This window comes from Panthera uncia (genome assembly GCF_023721935.1).
Source record: "Panthera uncia isolate 11264 chromosome A1 unlocalized genomic scaffold, Puncia_PCG_1.0 HiC_scaffold_17, whole genome shotgun sequence".
Lineage (NCBI taxonomy): Eukaryota > Metazoa > Chordata > Mammalia > Carnivora > Felidae > Panthera > Panthera uncia.
This window is the reverse complement of record NW_026057577.1, coordinates 104793074-104812180: the sequence shown is the minus strand read 5'-3', so window position 1 is coordinate 104812180 and position 19107 is coordinate 104793074.

Here is a 19107-nt window from a genome sequence, read left to right as displayed (position 1 = left end):
ACTCATCTTTATGCCACTAAATGCATTCGGGATAAATATCCAGCTTGTTCAATGCGTGTACTTTCCATAGGATCAGAGGTAGCGGTTACTCAAGAGATCACAGTAAATTTCTTCATTTTATGGATAGGGAAACTGAGACCTAAAAAGGTTGATTTGCCCAAAGGCATGTGATTAGTAATTTCAAATGAGAACTGAGTCCCCCAAGCTCCAGATTTTTTCCACTATAAACCATTTTATGAATTTCATATCTGTCCTTAATATGTCTACCTACATAACTAATAAAAACCAGCAAATGTCCATATTGAAGGGTAAGGTAGAATGGATTAAACATGGAGTCAGATGATATGTGTACTGCATGGCCCCAATCAACACTCTTAAAAGTGTCAGCCCTCAGATTTTGTATTCTGTTTTTCCTTTTTTTCCGTGTTTTGTTTTTTATTGTTATTACTCTGTTTTATGTCCTTATCTAGAGTTACTACTGGAACCAGTTTCATAAAATATTAATAATTTATTAATTCATCGAAGTCTAGACAGTGAATGTGCGCTTGAGGGTGATGTTATAAACAGCATTGGTAGCACAGGATGGGAATGTGGGCATACAATAAATATCTGGTATGACTTGCTTAGGCCACAATGAGGGCTACCATCTGTTCCCACCATATTTAATTTCCTCACTAATTGCATAAGAGATATTATCTACCAATCACTAAAGAACTACCAAAGATTAAACCACTAGAGAGCTAAAGTTACTACTTACAATAATAACCAGTATTTGAGTGCTTTCTGTGGGTCAGGTACTACACTGAGCACTTTACAAACATTGTCACACTCAATCTTTAGAACAATCTTACGCAGTAGATTACCCTCAACATAGAGGTAAGGAAACTGAGCCTCACAAAGTTTGAGCAATTTTACCTTGAGCTCACAAAGCTAGCGGGAAGAGCTGATATTGGAACCCATTCTACCTACCTATTGCTGATGTGCTTAACCACAATCACATTCTGCAATGCGAACCTAGAAATCTACTCCAATCCCCTTCTTCTTTTTTTTTTCCTGTGTACAGGGAAATGTTTCTGAGCATTTTCATGTTTATTTAACTTTTCTTTCTTGTTTCTTAAAATCAAACTGTTTAGATAATTCATCCAAATGGCTAAAATTTGAAGCAGTATCAAAGCTTTATGAAGAAGCCTTGTTCCCATCCTCCAAGTCTACCAATTTCCCCCACCAACCTGTAGTTTTCCATTCTCCTAAGTCTCTTGTGTATATACCCCCAATGCAAACACAAGAAAATAAAATATGTATTGTTATTCCTTCCTTTCTTAGACAAATTGTATACCGATGTTATAACTTGCATTTTCTATTTACTGTTTTATATACATTTTTTTTACATACACAAAAGCAGACAGGAAACTATGAGTTCCCAACACACAGATTTAAAATTACCAACTTCTATTTTAAAACAAACCCCAGATCTCATATCACTTCACCCTTACAGATTCCAATGTGTATTTAAAGTGGACTTTTTGCTGCATAACTATAATACCATTATCACACATGACACCAAATTAATAATGATGTCTTAGCACCTAAGTCTCCAGTTCATAATCAAATTCCCCTGGTTATCTCAAAAATACCCTTTTACAATACATTTATTTACATCAAGACCCAAACGAGGTCCCTATGTCGCATTTGGTTGTCATATGAATTAAGTATCTTAATCTGGGACAGTTTCCCTCCATCCCCCTGCCACTCACTGGTTGTAAAATCAGTTGTTCCGCAGAATATGCCACATTCTGGGTTTGCCTGCTTCCTTGTGGTGTCATTGAAATTATTCCTCTTTTCTGTGTATTTCCTGTAAACGAAACTTAGCTCTAGAAGTTTGACTCTTTGAAGACTGCTTCGCTGCTGGTGCTCTGTGCTTCAGATCCGACAACTGTCTGCTTGCTCTACCTGTAGAGGTGCTAACATTTATCAGCTTGCATCTATCTTTTTAAACTTAACTTTCTAGACAAATACCATATGATTTCATTCATTGTGGAATTTGAGAAAAAAAAACAGATGAATATACAGGAGGGAGGAAATGAAAAAAGAAAAGAGGGAAACAAACCATAAGAGATTCTTTTATTGTTGTTGTTTGTGTTAATTTTTTAATATAATTTATTGTCAAGTTAGCTAACATATAGTGTATACACTGTGCTCTTGGTTTCAGGGGTAGATTCCCATGATTCATCACTTCCATACAACACCCAGTACTCATCCTAACAAGTGCCCTCCTCAATGCCCATCACCCATTTTCCCCTCTCTCCCATGCCCTTACCAACCCTCAGTTTGTTCTTTGTATTTAAGAGTCTCTTATGGGTTTGCCTCCCTCTCTGTTTGAAACTTTTTTTTTTCTCCTTCCCTTCCCCCATGGTCTTCTGTTAAGTTTCTCAAGTTACACATATGAGTGAAAACATATGATATCTATCTTTCTCCGACTGACTTATTTCACTTAGCATAATACCCTCCAGTTCCGTCCACATTGTTGCAAATGGCAGGATTTCATTCTTTCACATTGCCAAGTAGTATTCCATTGTATATATAAACCACATCATCTTTATCCATTCATCAGTTGATAGACATTTGGACTTTTTCCATGATTTGGCTATTGTTTAAAGTGCTGCTATAAACATTGGGGTACAAGTGCCCCTGTGAATCAGCACTTACGTATCCTTTGGATAAATTCCTAGTAGTGTTGTTGTTGGGTCGTAATTTTATTTTTCATTTTTTGAGGAACCTCCACACTGTTTTCCAGAATGGCTGCACCAGTTTCCATTCCCACCAACAGTGCAAGAGGGTTCCTGTTTCTCCACAGCCTCTTTTCCTGAGTTGTTCATTTTAGCTACGCTGATGGTATGAGGTGGTATCTCAATGTGGTTTTGATTTGTATTTCCCTGATTATGAGTGATGTTGAGTATCTTTTCATGTGTCTGTTGGCCATCTGGATGCCTTCTTTGGGAAAGTGTCTATTCATTTCTTTTGCCCATTTCTTCACTGGATTATTTGTTTTTCATGTTGTTGCATTTGGTAAGTTCTTTATAGATTTTGCATACTAACCCTTTATCCGATATGTCCTTGCAAATATCTTCTCCCATTCTGTCGATTGCCTTTTAGTTTTATTATTTCCTTTACAGTGCAGAAGCTTTTTATCTTGATGAGGTCCCAATAGTTCATTTTTGCTTTTATTTCCCTTGCCTTCAGACATGTCGAGTAAAAAGTTGCTGTGGCTGAGATCAAATAGGTTGTTGCCTGTTTTCTCTCTAGGGTTTTGATGGTTTTCTGTCTCACATTTAGGTCTTTCATCCATTTTGAGTTTATTTTTGTGTATGGTGAAAGAAAGTAGCCCAGTTTCATTCTTCTGCCTGTTGCCGTCCAGTTCTCCCACCACGCTGATGCCTCCTGCTTTGGTTTTCTTATTCAATATTACTTTGGCTATTCAGGGTCTTTGTGGTTCCATATAAATTTTAGGATTGTTTGTTCTAGCTTTGAGAAGAATTCTGGTGCAATTTTTTTTTTTAATTTTTTTTTTCAACATTTTTTATTTTATTTTTGGGACAGAGAGAGACAGAGCATGAACGGGGGAGGGGCAGAGAGAGAGGGAGACACAGAATCGGAAACAGGCTCCAGGCTCCGAGCCATCAGCCCAGAGCCTGACGCGGGGCTCGAACTCACGGACCGCGAGATCGTGACCTGGCTGAAGTCGGACGCTTAACCGACTGCGCCACCCAGGCGCCCCTCTGGTGCAATTTTGATTGGGATTGCATTGAATGTGTACATTGCTTTGGGTAGTATTGACATTTTAACAATATTTGTTCTTCCAATCCATGAGCTTTTCTTCCATATCTTTGTGTCTTCTTCAATTTCTTTTGTAAGTTTTCTATAGTTTTCAGCATACAGATCTTTTACATCTTTGGTTAGGTTTATTCCTAGGTATTTTCTGGTTCTTGCTTCAATTGTAAATGGGATCGATTTCTTGATTTCTCTTTCTGTTGCTTCATTATTGGTGTATAGAAATGCAACCAATTTCTGTACACTGATTTTGTATCCTGAGACTTTGTTGAATTCAAGTATCAGGTCTAGCAGCTTTTTGGTTGAGTCTTTCGGGTTTTCCAAGTAGAGTATCATGACATCTGCAAAAAGTGAAAATTTGACTCTTCTTTGCCAATTTGGATGCCTTTTATTTCATTTTGTTGTCTGATTGCTGAGGCTAGGACTTCCAACAACTAGTTAAACAACAGTGGTGAGAGTGAACATCTCTGTTGTGTTCCCGATCTCAGGGGGAAAGCTCTCAGTGTTTCCACATTGTGGATGATATTAGCTGTGGGCTTTTCACATATGGCTTTTACGATTTTAAGGTATGTTCCTTCTATCCCAACTTTCTTGAGGGTTTTTATTAAGAAAGGATGCTGTATTTTGTCAAATACTTTTTCTGCATCTATTTACAGGGATTATATGGTTCTTATCCTTTCTTCTATTAATGTGATGTATCACATTGATTGACTTGTGAGTATTGAACCATCCCTGCAGCCCAGGAATGAATCCCACTTGATCATGGTGAATAATACTTTTAATATACTGTTGAGTTCAATTTGCTTGTATCTTGTTAAGAATTTTTGCATCCACGTTCATCAGTGATACTGGCCTGTAATTCTCCGTTTTAGTGGGGTCTCTGTCTGATTTGGGAATCAAGGTAATGCTGACTTCATAGAATGAGTCCAGAAGCTTTCCTTCCATTTCTATTTTTTTGAACAGCCTGATAAGGATAGGTTTTAAGTATGCTTTAAATGTCTGGTAGAACTCCCCTGGGAAGCCATCTGGCCCAGGACTTTTATTTATTGGGAGATTTTTGATAACTGATTAAATTTCTTTGCTGGTTATGGGTCTGTTCAAATTTTCTATTTCTTCCCATTTGACTTTTGGTAGTGTGTGGGTATCTAGGAATTTGTCCATTTCATCCAGGTTGTACATTTTGTTGACAAATAATTTTTCATAGTATTCTCTAATAATTGTTTGTATTTCTCTGGTGTTGGTTGTGATCTCTCCTCTACCATTTGTGATTTTACCTATTTGGGTTCTCTCATTTCTCTTTTTGAGAAGTCTGGCTAGTGGTTTATCAATTTTGTTCATTTTTTTCAAAAAACCGGCTCTTAGATTCATTGATCTGTGCTACTGGTTTTTTGGATTCTATATTGTTTATTTCTTCTCTAATCTTTATTATTTCTCTTCTTCTTCTAGCTTTGGGGTTTCTTTGTTGTTCTGCTTCTAGTTCCTGTAGGTGTGTGGTTAGGTTTTGTATTTGGGATTTTTCTTGTTTCTTGAGATAGGCCTGGATTTCAATGTATTTTCCCCTTAGGACTGCCTTTGCTGCATCCCAAAGGGTTTGGACTTTCGTGTTTTCATTTTCATTTGCTTCCATATACTTTTTAATTTCTTCTTTAATTGCCTGGTTGACCCATTCATTCTTTAGTAGGATAGTCTTTAACCTCCATGCATTTGAAGGCTTTCCAAATTTTTTCTTGTGGTTGATTTCAAGCTTAATAGTGTTGTGATCTGAAAATATGCATGGTGTGATCTCACTTCTTTTATATTTATTGAGGGCTGCTTTGTGACCCAGTATGTGATCTATCTTGGAGAATGTTCAATGTGCACCTGAGAAGAATGTGTATTCTGTTGCTTTGGGGTGAAAAGTTCTGAATATATCTGTCAAGTCCATCTGGTCCAGTGTATCATTCAAGGTCATTGTTTCTTTATTGATTTTCTGACTAGATGATCTGTCCATTGTTGTAAGTGGAGTATTAAAGTCCCCTGCAATGACCATATTCTTACTAATAAGATTGCTTACATTTGTGATTAATTGATTTATATATTTGGGTTCTCTCAAGTTTGGGGCAGAAACATTTATAATTGTTATCTCTTCTTTTTAAAAAAAATTTAACGTTTATTTATTTTTGACAGAGAGAGAGAGAGAGACAGAGCATGAGCAGGGGAGGGGAAGAAAGAGAGGGAGACACAGAATCCGAAGCAGGCTCCAGGCTCTGAGCTGTCAGCACAGAGCCCAACACAGGGCTCAAACTCACAGACCACAAGACCATGACCTGAGCCAAAGTCGGACGCTTAACCAACTGAACCACCCAGGCGCCCCTAATTGTTATCTCTTCTTGATGGATAGACCCCATAATTATGATATAATGCCCTTCTTCATCTCTTGTTACAGCCTTTAGTTTAAAATCTAGTGTGTCTGATAGAAGTATGGCTACTCCAGCTTGCTTTTGACTTCCAGTAGCATGATAGATGGTTCTCCATCCCCTCACTTTCAACCTGAAGGTGTCCTCAGGTCTAAAATGAGTCTCTTGTAGACAGTATATAGACGGATCTTTTTTTTTTAATCCGTTCTGAAACCCTATGTCTTTTGATTGGAGCATATAGTCCATATTCATTCAGAGTATTATTGAAAGATATGGATTTAGTATCATTGTGTTATCTGTAGGTTTCGTGCTTGTGGTGATGTCTCTGGTCCTTTGTAGTCTTTGCAGTGTTCCATTCACAGAGTCCCCCTTAGGATTTCTTGCAGTGATGGTTTAGTGGTCATGAACTCCTTCAGTTTTTGTCTGGGAAAGGCTTTATCTCTCCTTCTATTCTGAATGACAACTTTGCTGGACAAAAGATTCTTGGCTATATATTTTTCCTATAAAGCACATTGAATATTTTCTGCCACTCCCTTCTGGCCTGCCAAGTTTCAGTGGACAGGTCTACTACTACCCTTATGTGTCTATCCTTGTAGGTTAAGACACGTTTGTCCCCAACTGCTTTCATAATCCTCTCTTTATCTTTGTACTTTGCCAGTTTCCCTATGATGTGCCATGGAGAAGACCTATTCTTGTTAAATCTGAAGGGAGTTCTCTGTGCCTCCTGGATTTGAATGTCTGCCTCCTTCCCCAAATTAGGGAAGTTCTCAGCTATAATTTGTTCAAGTAAACTTTCTTCCCTTTTCTCTCTTTTCTTCTTCTTCTGGAACTCGTATGATACGAATTTTATTATGTTTCATTGAATCACTTAGTTATGTAATTCTTCCCTTGTGGTCTAATATTTTCTTATCTTTTTCTCAGCTTCATCATTTTCCATAATTTTATCTTCTATTTCACTTATTCTCCCCTCTGCTTCCTCCATCCTTGCTGTCCAGTACATCTAGTTTATTTTGCACCTCATTTACAACATTTCTTAATTTGTTGTGATTATTCCTTAGTTCCTTGATCTCTGCAGCAATAGATTCTCTACTGTCTTCTATGCTTTTTCTGAGCCCAGCTTAATCTTATGACTATTATTCTAAATTATTGCTCAGATATATTGTTCATATCTGTTTTGGGCAATTCTCTAGCTGTCATTTCTTCCTGGAATTTCTTTTGAGAATTCTTCTGGTCATCATTTTGGCTAGTTTTCTGTCCCTTATGTGTTTTAATAGCTTATTATGTATCCTGCACTTTTGAGCACTATTATATTTAAAAGGGCTCATACACTGTCCAGGGCCTGGCTCTTCAGGAGGTGTTTTTGGAGTGTGTTGCATACTCTCTGTTGTTAAGACCCTGGTTGCTTTATCTCCCTACTCGTAGTGGTGGTTTAGGCCTTCCACCAGGTGTGTTTTGATTTGTTTATTGAAGTAATCCTGGAAAAAGTTTTAAAAAGGGGGTGGTGGTGGGGGAAACTTTATCCCATACAAAGAGAGAAATGACAGGAGTGGGGAAAAGAAAAGGAAAAATAATTGACCAGGAAGAGAATTAGAGAAACTATATGGTATAACCCAGAGAGAGAGGGGAAAATAAAGAAGAAGGAGATACAGAAGATGAGTAAAAAGAATAGATTAAAAATGTCTGCTTAAACAAACCAACAACCAGAATAACCAGAATAGAGAAGGAAAGGAATAAGAGGAAGAAAAGGTATAAGGAAAAAAATTATATATATATAATATATATATTATATATATATTATATATTTCCTTATAATATGTAAGGAAATATATACATTATATATATATATATATATAATATATATATATTTTCATGTCTCAGTTCATGTCTCAGTTTATTTGTAAAGTTTATCATAAAAGATCCATAGAGGCCTATGATATAAACTAAGAATTGACCAAGAATCAAATCAGCAAATACAAAACTGCTGGACCAATATCTGATATCTGAGTGCCTTAGAGCCAGTGATGCCTTAGAGCCAGTGGCTGTGCTGGTCTGGAGGAGGGGCTCTCTGGTTCAGTCAGTGTCAATCTTGCTCCAGTAGATACACAGTTTCCAGGCACAGAGGGATGTGGTTTGGTGTAGGTGGGTCCCGCCTCCAATGTGGGCCCACTCTCCATTCCCCGAAGCTCCACCTTGTTGGTGATGAGGAGAAAACTGGCAATGTCCCAGTCTCCCTCTTCCCCCCACCAAACCACTCTGTTCAGGCCATCCTCACAGTGCTGTGTGGGCACAAGTGGGCCAGTTTGTTGATGTCTTAAAGGATCCCACTCCACATGTCCCCCTTCCAGGGTAGAGCCACTCCGCCAGCCAACTGACAAAGGGCCTCTGGCTTGTGGGCGGCTGCAGGTTCTTTTGTGCTTGGAGACTGTATACTTTCTTCCCACAGCACCCAAGGGAGAAGACTGCTTTTTTTGACTGCAACTCTGAGCTGGTTACCAAGCCCAGGGTGTGCAAACAGGGTGAAGAAAGCCCCCCAGTTAGAAATTGGTTCTTTCTGTTTTTTCCATTCCCTGGTGAGTGGTTTTCTTCTTGTCCAAATACAATCCTACATTTCCACAGCCTCCCTTTCTTCTTCCTTTTGTCTCTCCACAGAAGGGAATCCCTCCCCTCCTTACCTACACTGCCTGTTTTATCTTTCCCCATTAGCAATCACGCACCTATGGACCACCAAGTTGTTGTCCCTGTGGGCCCCTGGAGATGTTTCTGTCACTCTGTAGCCTGAATTGCCAGTCTTCTGGCCTCAATACTGCTGTGTTTGAGGGACAAGGGAACTTCGGCCCTCAAACTTCTCTGCCATGTTGACTCCTCAAGACTCTTAACAATAGAGAACAAACTGAAGGTTAATGGATGGAAGGTGGGTGGGGGATGGGTTAGATGGATGATGGGCATTAAGGAGGGCACTTGTTGGGATGAGAGCTGGGTGTCTTATGTAAGTGATGAATCACTGATTTCTACTCCTGAAAGCAATATTGCACTATATGTTAACTAACTTGAATTTAAATAAAAAGTTTAAAAGAAAATTAATTAATTAACCAATTAATTAATTAACTTTCTATTCCAAAGATCTCTTCATTCCAGCTGCTATAGAACTTCCCCATTCTTTATTACAGCCATGTGGATGCCACTAGATGGAAACATTAGGCAAAAACAATAATGTTATTATCCCCGTGAAATGGATGCTTCATGTCTGTTTATTTGTAAAGTTGATCATAAAAGATCCATAGAGGCCTATGATTCTTTAATTATGTGCAATGGAAGTTTGCTTTATAAAAGGAACCCTTAAATGTATTTCTGGTAAAGAAGCCTTTTGTATTGTAATTAATTCATTTCTAAATTGTGTTCAGAAAGTTGTATTGTGAATTCTCTTAAGGGAGCGTTTGGAGAGGGCTGTCTATAATTAGGTAGAGGGTACTACATAAAAACTACTGTATACAATACCACTGCACAGATTGTTTGTGTTTTTGCTTTTTCTGTGTCAGCAGGAAAAGTGGCAAAAAAAAAAAAAAAAACTTCTGACTCCCTAAAGATAGCCTGTAAGCACCCAATGAAAACATCAGAATTATGTGTTGTTAGAATTCACAATGACAGGGGCGACTGGGTGGCTTAGTCGGTTAAGCGTCTGACTTCGGCTCAGGTCATGATCTCGCAATCTGTGAGTTTGAGCCCCACATCGGGCTCTGTGCTGACAGCTCAGAGCCTGGAGCCTGCTTTGGATTCTGTGTCTCACTCTCTCTCTCTGCCCCTCCCCTGCTCACACTCTGTCTCTCTCTGTCTCAAAAATAAATAAAACGTTTTTAAAAAATTTAAAAAAAAAAAAAGAATACACAATGACAGATAATGAAAGGGCCACTTGACAAAATTCTTAAAATGGAAGTAGGGAATTTTACCCAGTTCAGGAGACAGGAGAATAAGGGTGATATAGATGGGATTATCTGGAAAAATTCAGTCCAATTAGAATCTACCTTGTACAATTGGGGAGCTGCAGAAGAATGGGTATGGGAGAGATGACTACATATGGAATCCTATATGTACTTGATTTGAATAAAAAGTCTTCTCTTATTTAAACCACAACATCTCAGTACCCATAGAGTATTAGTCCCAAAATTTTGCAAAGAGAGGCAGTAACGTCGGATTTTAAGGGTAAGAAGTGAAGAAATCTTGAGCTAGATCTTCTGACTTCCAAATTGCAACTCATGTGACTTCTCTTTAAAAGTGCTTGTTGGAAATAAGTCAGTCACATGACAAATCACACCATATGATTTCACTTATGTGTGGAATTTAAGAAACAAAACAAACGAGCAAAGGAGAAGAGAGAGAGAGAAACAGACTCCTAACTATAGAGAACAAACTGATGGTTACCAGAGGGGAGGTCAGTGGGGGATGGCTGAAATAGGTGATGGGGATTAAGGACAGTACTTGTGATGAGCACCAGGTAATATATGGAATTGCTGAGTCACTACATTGTACACTTGAAACTAACACTACACTGTATGTTAATGGACTGGAATTTAAATAAAACTTAAATAACTAAATAAAAGTACTTGTAAACCTGTGTGTCTGTATAGTACTTGAAAACTTTTTTATTATATAAGTTATGGTTACTATAGAAAATTCTGAAAAAAATAAAATAAGAAGACAGATAGATTGATAGATGGAAAGATGGATAGATAGATAAAAAATGCCATAATCTCAGTTTCACAAAATACCCCCTGTCAACATAATGGATCTCCTTTTAGATATTTTTCTGTGTGTCTCTAATATACAAACATGATCGGGGCACCTAGGTGGCTCAGTCAATTAAGTGCCCGACTCGATTTCAGCTCAGGTCATGACTTCACGGTTCATGGGTTCAAGCATTGGGATCTGCACTGACAGTATAGAGCCTGCTTGGGATTCTCTCTCTCTCCCTCTCTCTCTGCCCCTCCCCTGCTTTTGCGTGTTCTCTCTCTCTCTCAAAATAAATAAACTTTAAAAACTGTATACAAGCATGTTTATGTGAGTACATCTTGTGAGTATATCACCAGAAAGAAAGTCTCACTCATAAACAATTAGGAACATCATGAACACAAAGGGATCTAGGAGAAGGTACAAAACATTTCCTTTTTTAAAAAATATATTTTTTAATATTTATTCATTTTTGAGAGAGAGAGAGAGAGAGAGAGAGAGACAGAGCATGAGCAGGGGAGGGGCATAAAGCAAGAGAGACACAGAATCCAAAGCAGGCTCCAGGCTCTGAGCTGTCAGCACAGAGCCCGATGCAGGGCTTGAACTCATGAACTCTGAAATCATAACCTGAGCTGAAGTCGGATGCTCAACTGATTGAGCCACCTGGGCGCCCCACAAAACATGTCTTTATACCTAAATATATATAGACTGCCTATCAGTTTGTAGACTTTACCTCAGACGAAAGTCCTTTTATTTTTATTTTACTTTTATTTTTGTGGTCTCGGTACACTCATTTGCATCAGGTTGCTTTCAGCATTGCCCTCCCCACCCCAGCACTGAGAGGGTTACTTCAGACCAAAGATCCCGGGCATCCCTGGAGGGAACCCCAGATCCTTCAGGGTCTTCGGGATAATGATCCTTTTACAAGACAAATGATTTTCTCCCTTGCTACAGAACACCTCTCATGCTGATCTTAATGCTGTTCTGATGCCTATAAACCCTTCTTCTCTCACCAGCTGACAGAAAACCCAACTAACTAGCTTAAGCTATGAAGTCAGTTTATTGACTGACATTATTGAAAAGTTTAGCTTCAGGCAGACTTGACTCAATGGCCTCAGTGAGGTCACTGGGGACCTACTTCTAGCTGCCTCCATTTTTGCCTCCTTCCTCAGATTCTAGATGGTGTCCCTCCACTGCACCTGCAGAGCACATGGCCACATACCAAGAACGTCTCTTGGCTGTTCTCACACAGGTCCAGTGATTCACATTCCCTCAAAGGCTCACATTGGGTCACCAACTCATTCCTGAACTCTCTGTGTCCACAGGGTCACAAAGGACTAATTGGGTTGAGCCTGGGTCACATCCCCAAACCTTGTGTTCTCAAAGTGAAAGAAGGTGGTTCCCCTAAAGAAAAAGTGTGGTGCATTCCAAAAGGGAAAATGGATGCTGAGCAGCCAAAGAAAATGTCCAGTATGGACACTCGCCCAGAAAGAGGCGGTGTGGAGAGCTGGGAAAAGGAAACCTACCTTCCAAATGAGCATGGTTCTTTTTCTTGAAAAAAAAAAAAAAAAAAAAACCCGGCATTTTACTAATCAAGTGCTTTTGAACTTACAAGGACATGCTCTTCACAATGCTGGGAAGATGATAAAGAGCTTTCATGTTTATAGACAGTTTTTATATTTAGCGACTATAGATGGATGCCAGTGAGATTAAGCTGAAGGGCACTCTCAAACCAAGGCAAGAAGCAGTTTAGAGCCCTCTCCAGTGTGCACAGCATAGAAAACCATGGCCCAGCAAGGACAAGTCAGCATTCTGAGATATCGCAACACTTACTCAGCAAGTAACTCCAGAGGGAAGTTAACGCTGCCCCTGCCCACATAACCAAACTTTTCAGAGCAGAGGAAGTGGGGAGTGGTGCAAAATAATGTACCCTTAATAACTCAGCGAGACTCCCGGTGACGAAACTGAGAAATGAAAGGGGGTCTACCGTCAAGAAAATTCCATTGAACTCTGTGTGAGTCACTGTGGGAGCTCCTATCTGCGGTCTCCTCATGAAAATGCAGATCCCACTACTTCCTCCAGAGACCACTCTGGTGTGGGGAGCTGCATGAATGGTCACTCATCCTGAGCACGTCTCCAGTGTGGTGCCACTTCTTTCTAGTCTTTAATTATTAGTCTTTTACTTCAGGTGCAGATTGTCAAGCTAATTGAACTCCTCAGTTCAAGCCACATACTCCTCATCAATCCCATGAGGTCTCTTTCTTCTTTATTTTTTCTCCCTCCCCTCCCCTCCCCTCCCCTCCCCTTCTCCCCCTCTCCCTTCCCCTCCCCTCCCCTCCCCTTCTCCTACTTTCCCTCTTGGTCCCTGACCTACTTTGTCATTTTTCTGTTTTCATAGGCATCCACTTTACAGGACTGTGGGTGAGAAGTTTTCCAAAGCGCTTACTCCACTTTACATTCTCACTGCCAGGGAGAACACTTACGATGCTCCATATCTTTGCCAGTAACAGTTCCGTCAGACTTTTTAATTTTTTCCAAGACAATGGGTGCATGATGATGTCACAACATGGCTTTGAGGTTAAACTGCTGTCTGGTGGAAAATATAACAGATATATAAAACATTGCACATATAAATTTGTAGGGTACAGATGTTTATAAAGCAAACACTCAACCAGGACTCAAAACAAAAGGGAAAACACTCCCAGTCTCCTCAAGTCCTGCTGACACTCATTCTGAGCTCCTATGTCTTTTCCTGATCACAAAATCTTCCTCCTCTCCTACAGATAATTACTATTCTAAACCTTGCAATAATCATTTGGTTTATTTTGCGGTTTTACAACCTGTGTTTGCATTCCAAAATTATATGTATGGTTTTGCTTGTTTTTTAACATCATATGAATGATATCACATCATCTGCAAGTTTTTGTGTTTTGCTTCTTTCACTCAACAATGTATTTGTGAGGTTCGTTCATGCTGTTGTGTATTCCTATGGGTTATTACTGGATATTTTTCTGGGAATGGATATGTCCCAAATTATATGTTCATTTTTGGGGGGCGCCTGGGTGGCTCAGTTGGTTAAGCATCTGACTTTGTCTCAGGTCATGATCTCATGGTTCATGAGCTCACATTGGGCTCTGTGCTGACAGCTCAGAGCCTGGAGCCTGCTTCCGATTCTGTGTCTCCCTCTCTCTCTGCCCTTCTCTTACTTGCATTCTCTCTCTCTCTCTCTCTCTCTCTCTCTCTCTCTCCCTCTCAAAAAATAAATAAAAACATAAAAAAATTATTTGTTCATTTTATTTTAGATGAGCACTTCATCTTCTGTTTCAGTTATCACTAACAATGCCACCCTGGACATTCTCGTACTCAAATCCTGATGCACACATACAGAACCTTCTCTGGAGTATATTTCTGAGTGGAATTACTGGGTAAGAGGGGATATACATTTTGGACCTTATTAGATGCCTGTTTCCCAAGACATCTCCAAGCAGTATATAAGAATTTATCTTATTATGCATCCTCACCAACACCTAGCATTGCCAGATTTTTTTTTTTCCCCAAACTGCTAAAGGATATGATAGCTTCTCACTGTGGCTTTAATTTGCATTTTCTTCTTTACTAGAGAGGTTAATAAAGTACCTTTTCTTTTGTTTGTGAACCATTTGGATTTGGAGAGTGCTAAGAGGACAAATATTTATTTTGCCCATTTTTCTGTTGGGTTTCTCAATTTTTTGCCTATCAATTTATATGAATAATTTACATATTTTGGATGCCAGTCTTCCTGATTTAATGTTATAAATAAATATGTTATAAATAAATATTCCCACTTTGTGGAATAAATTTGGCCTCTTTACAATATTGAGTGTTCCAGTCCATAAACATGTTTTATCTATCTAGATTTTAATTTTCCCCTTAATAAAATTTTTAACTTTTCTCCATAGAGGTCTTCAACTGGTACCTTGATTTTCTTCTAGGTACTTTATATTATTGATACTATTTTACATAGTATCTTATTTTTAAGTTTTTATGTTGTTTGTTTCTGGTATTCTGAAATGCACTCTATTTTAGATTTTTTTTTTCCTCCAACCAGTAAATTCTCTTATTAATAAATTATCTGTAGATTATATTGCATTTTCTGTATAGATAGTCATATTTCTTGCAAATAATGACAGTTTAGTATCGTCATTTTCAATCCTATATTTTTTTTCCTTGCCATGCTGGATAGGGAATCTAGTTCAAATTTAACAGAAATTTTGATAGCAGGCATCCTGTTTCATTCTAGCTCTTAAAGGTTTCAGCTTCCACCTTGGGTATGTATTATGGTGTAGTTTTATGGAGCTACTGTTTATTATGTTGGCGAAGTTCTCCTCCATTCCTAAATATCCAAGAGACTTTTTTTCTTTTTTCGTGAATGGATACTAAATTTTATAAATGCCTTTTGTGCATCAGTTGAGAAGATTCAGTGATTTTTCTCCTTTAATCTACTATTGTGTCAGACTACATTAATTTTCTATTCTACATTCCTAAAATAAACATTACTTTTTTATTTTTGCATATTCCTAGGTTGAATGTACTGATATTTTATGCTATTCTTATAAAATGTTCCCCTTATCTATTCTCTGAAAGAGTCTGTATAAAATAAGTTTGTTTTGATTTGTTTTGTTTTTCTGGCAATGCTTGATAGAACTTGCCAGCAAAGCTATTTGAACTTAAAATTTTATGAGATTTTGACTACTGGTTTCTTTTAAAAAAAATCATTAAGATTTTTTTCTATTCAAGTTTTCTATTCTTAAACAAAATTGGTAATTTTATAAGAATTTGTCCATTTTGTCTAGATTTTCACATCTAGTATTTTCATATTATTTCATACTGTTTATAAAATCTATAGGAATTCTCCTTTTTCATTTCTGCTATTATTTGTGCCTTCCTCTTTTTTATTTTTATCACTTTCTCCTAAAGGAGCAGTGGCTTAGAGCCCAGGCTCATGCACCACTCAAGCAGGCACCACCTCAGCCCTCCCAGATCAGATACTTCTGCACAGATTGATTAGCAAGCCTGAGACCTAAAGGACTATGTTGCTTGGGGACAAACGAGTTTCAGAAAGAATTGGAGTAGGTCTTCTCTTTCACTTTCTACATTAACACTACCTACCCTAGGAGATGGGTGCTAGAATTATCATAGTTAAGAAAATTGAGTGTCAACCAAGGGTACAGAGCTAGTAAATAGTAGAGCCCCAATTCTACCATGTCTTGCTCATTCTCTTCTCTTTTAAACCTGAATTTTAATTTTCTCATCTGCTAGTTGAAATGTCCTTAGTGTATAGTAAGTTACATTCTTCAGTTTCAATTTATTCATCTGTAAGATCATTTTTATTTTTCCAATTTGGCTATCCACTGATAGACACAAATATGAACTCAGACTACACATCATAACCTGATTTTATCATATCCAGAATATCTTTCCATGCCAGTATTCTCATTCTTAACAGTTCCTAACAGTTGCATGGTATTCATAGCAGATCCTCATGTTGGTCGAATGAATGAATGAATGAATGAATGAATGGGGAAGTCAATAAAGAGGCAAAAGACATCTTTCCTTGTAGTTCTGATGCATTCCTGATCAGCCCAGCCATACAACTCCCCACCTGAGTCCCATCCTTTGAATGTCTTCCCTTATTCCAAACCTAGTGGTAGACAGGGAACCAGCAGCTTCACAGACCTTGGTCTTGTGTGTTAAGCAAATGTAAGAAACATCTTGTCATCATTCACTCAGTGCTAACCAACAGTGCCTGAGGCCTTCCCCAGGTCTTGTCCAGGAGAGCAAGGCTCTGAATACAAGACTTGTATTCACAACATAATACTGATTATTTTGAAAAATTCACACCCTGTCCTCTCCATGAGAAAAGATTTTGTAGGCCAGAGGCACAGGCAACGAGTTTCACTTGTTGAATTAAAAACAAGGCTCAGTATCATTAGCAGCACTGAGCATCTCTAGCCTTCTCCCTGGTTGCAGCTTCTGAACTCAAGGGAAGAGTGCCACTTACTGTTAGACTCATTGCATTGCAATCTGAGAACAGTTCTTCGATCTGAATCTAAATGCCACATGAAGACAAAAGTCTTATCAGGGAAGATATTAACTGACCTTGGATAGATTCCTAAATACCAGAAATTGTGCCAAGTGGTTTGTAGCCATAATCTTATTTAGGCCTTAGAATAGTTCTATGATTTTTATTTCTTGATTTTTTGTGGTTTTGTGCACACAACTCCAGGGTTTTGAATCCAACCACCCAGATCATAGCCTGTAGGCCAAATTCAGTCAGTGGCCTGTTTTTGTACAGGCCACAAGCTAAGGAATATTTTATATGTTTAAATGGTTTTAAAAAATCAAAAGAATGTTTCATAACGTGAAAATTATTTAAATTCAAGTTTCAGTGCCTATAAAGTTGTATTGGAACATAGCCACACTCATTTACTCAGGTATGGTCTATGGCTGCTTTTGTACCACAATAATTCAGTAGTTGTGACAGACCTTACAGTCTTCAATGCCTGAAGTATTTACTAACCGGTGTTTACAGAAAAAGTTTGCCAACCCTGACCCAGAGTCTAATTTAGATACACCACCTGGGCAAGCCACAAAACTGATCCTCAGTTTCATAAAGTGGCAGAATACCTGCCAAGAGTGGTTTTTATGGAACATTAGCCCTATAAGCACAGTATCTCCTTAAGATACCTACGGAGGTCTAAGACATAAATGCCTCAACATTAATTTCCATCTACAGATCTGTTCCTCCCTCAGCCCAGGATCGTGTAGTCTCTGAGAGTATGGACTTTAGGATCAAAATATGGGATCCCATTCTAGGATCCATGATGACTTATTAATTATATGATGCAGTAGGAAGGTGCTAAAGTATGGAGGTTGAGTGTTTAAGTTTTGAAACTAGGTTTCAATCCTGGTTCTGCTACCTGCTGGCTTGGTGACCTTGGGTAAATTATATAAGCTCTCTGAACCTCTGCTTCCTCATCTGTAATGGATATAAAAATCATACTGATGTTTTCACTCTTAAGTGGATCCTGAGAAACTTAACAGAAACCCATGGGGGAGGGGAAGAAAAAAAAAAAAAAAGAGGTTAGAGTGGGAGAGAGCCAAAGCATAAGAGACTCTTAAAAACTGAGAACAAACTGAGGGTTGATGGGGGGTGGGAGGGAGGGGAGGGTGGGTGATGGGTATTGAGGAGGGCACCTTTTGGGATGAGTACTGGGTGTTGTATGGAAACCAATTTGAGAATAAATTTCATATATTGAAAAAAAAAATCATACTGATTTCATTGGGATGTTGTGAGAATAAAATGAATTTATGTACGTAAAGTGATTAGAGCAGTGTTAGCAAAGATCTCTCAACAGTTGTTATTGATTTCCATTCTTATTTAGGGAAAAACAAACTCCTTCCCTTTACCTAAAGCCTATAATCTGCCCTCCATGTGTTTCTCCAGCTCCAAACTCTTCCCTATGCTGCAGGCATTACTAGCCTTTTTCACCCAAATCATGCTAACTTTTTATTTCCTCATGAGACACTTCTATTTGGTGTTCCCAGTGACCTCAGAATCTAGCACAGACCTTTTCTCAGAAACACAGCACAACACAGTTGAAGCTTCCTTCCAAAGCCCTTAACAAATGTGCACATGTAAACATAATTTGAAAAGATAACATGGACAAGGAATTTTTAGCAAGCAATAGGAATAAAATTAGAAGATTCTTCTGAGTGTTGTAATGGCCAGAAAGTTAAAACACATTTGTTTTCTTGCTCACCTTTCATTTTCCTCCCCACTCTCCATTTCCCTAGTAACTAGACCAGTGTCAGGCAGAGGGCCACATTTTTCACTAAATGAAGACAATTAACAAATGATGGGGAGGAGAGGGATTGGGAATATAAATTAACACAACCTATTTATTTTTTTCCCTTTATTTTCAAATTTTTACTTAAATTCTATTTAGTTAAGATACAAGCTGTTTATTTTTATCAAAAACTTACATGTGCTCAATTTGTAGTGGGTATCTACAGTATGATCAACTCAGCACCTCCTTTCTCAAGCGGTAGACTATCTTCCATACGTGGACATCTTGGGGACTGCCAAATTCTTACAGGATTCAGGCCCCAGCTGGGATCA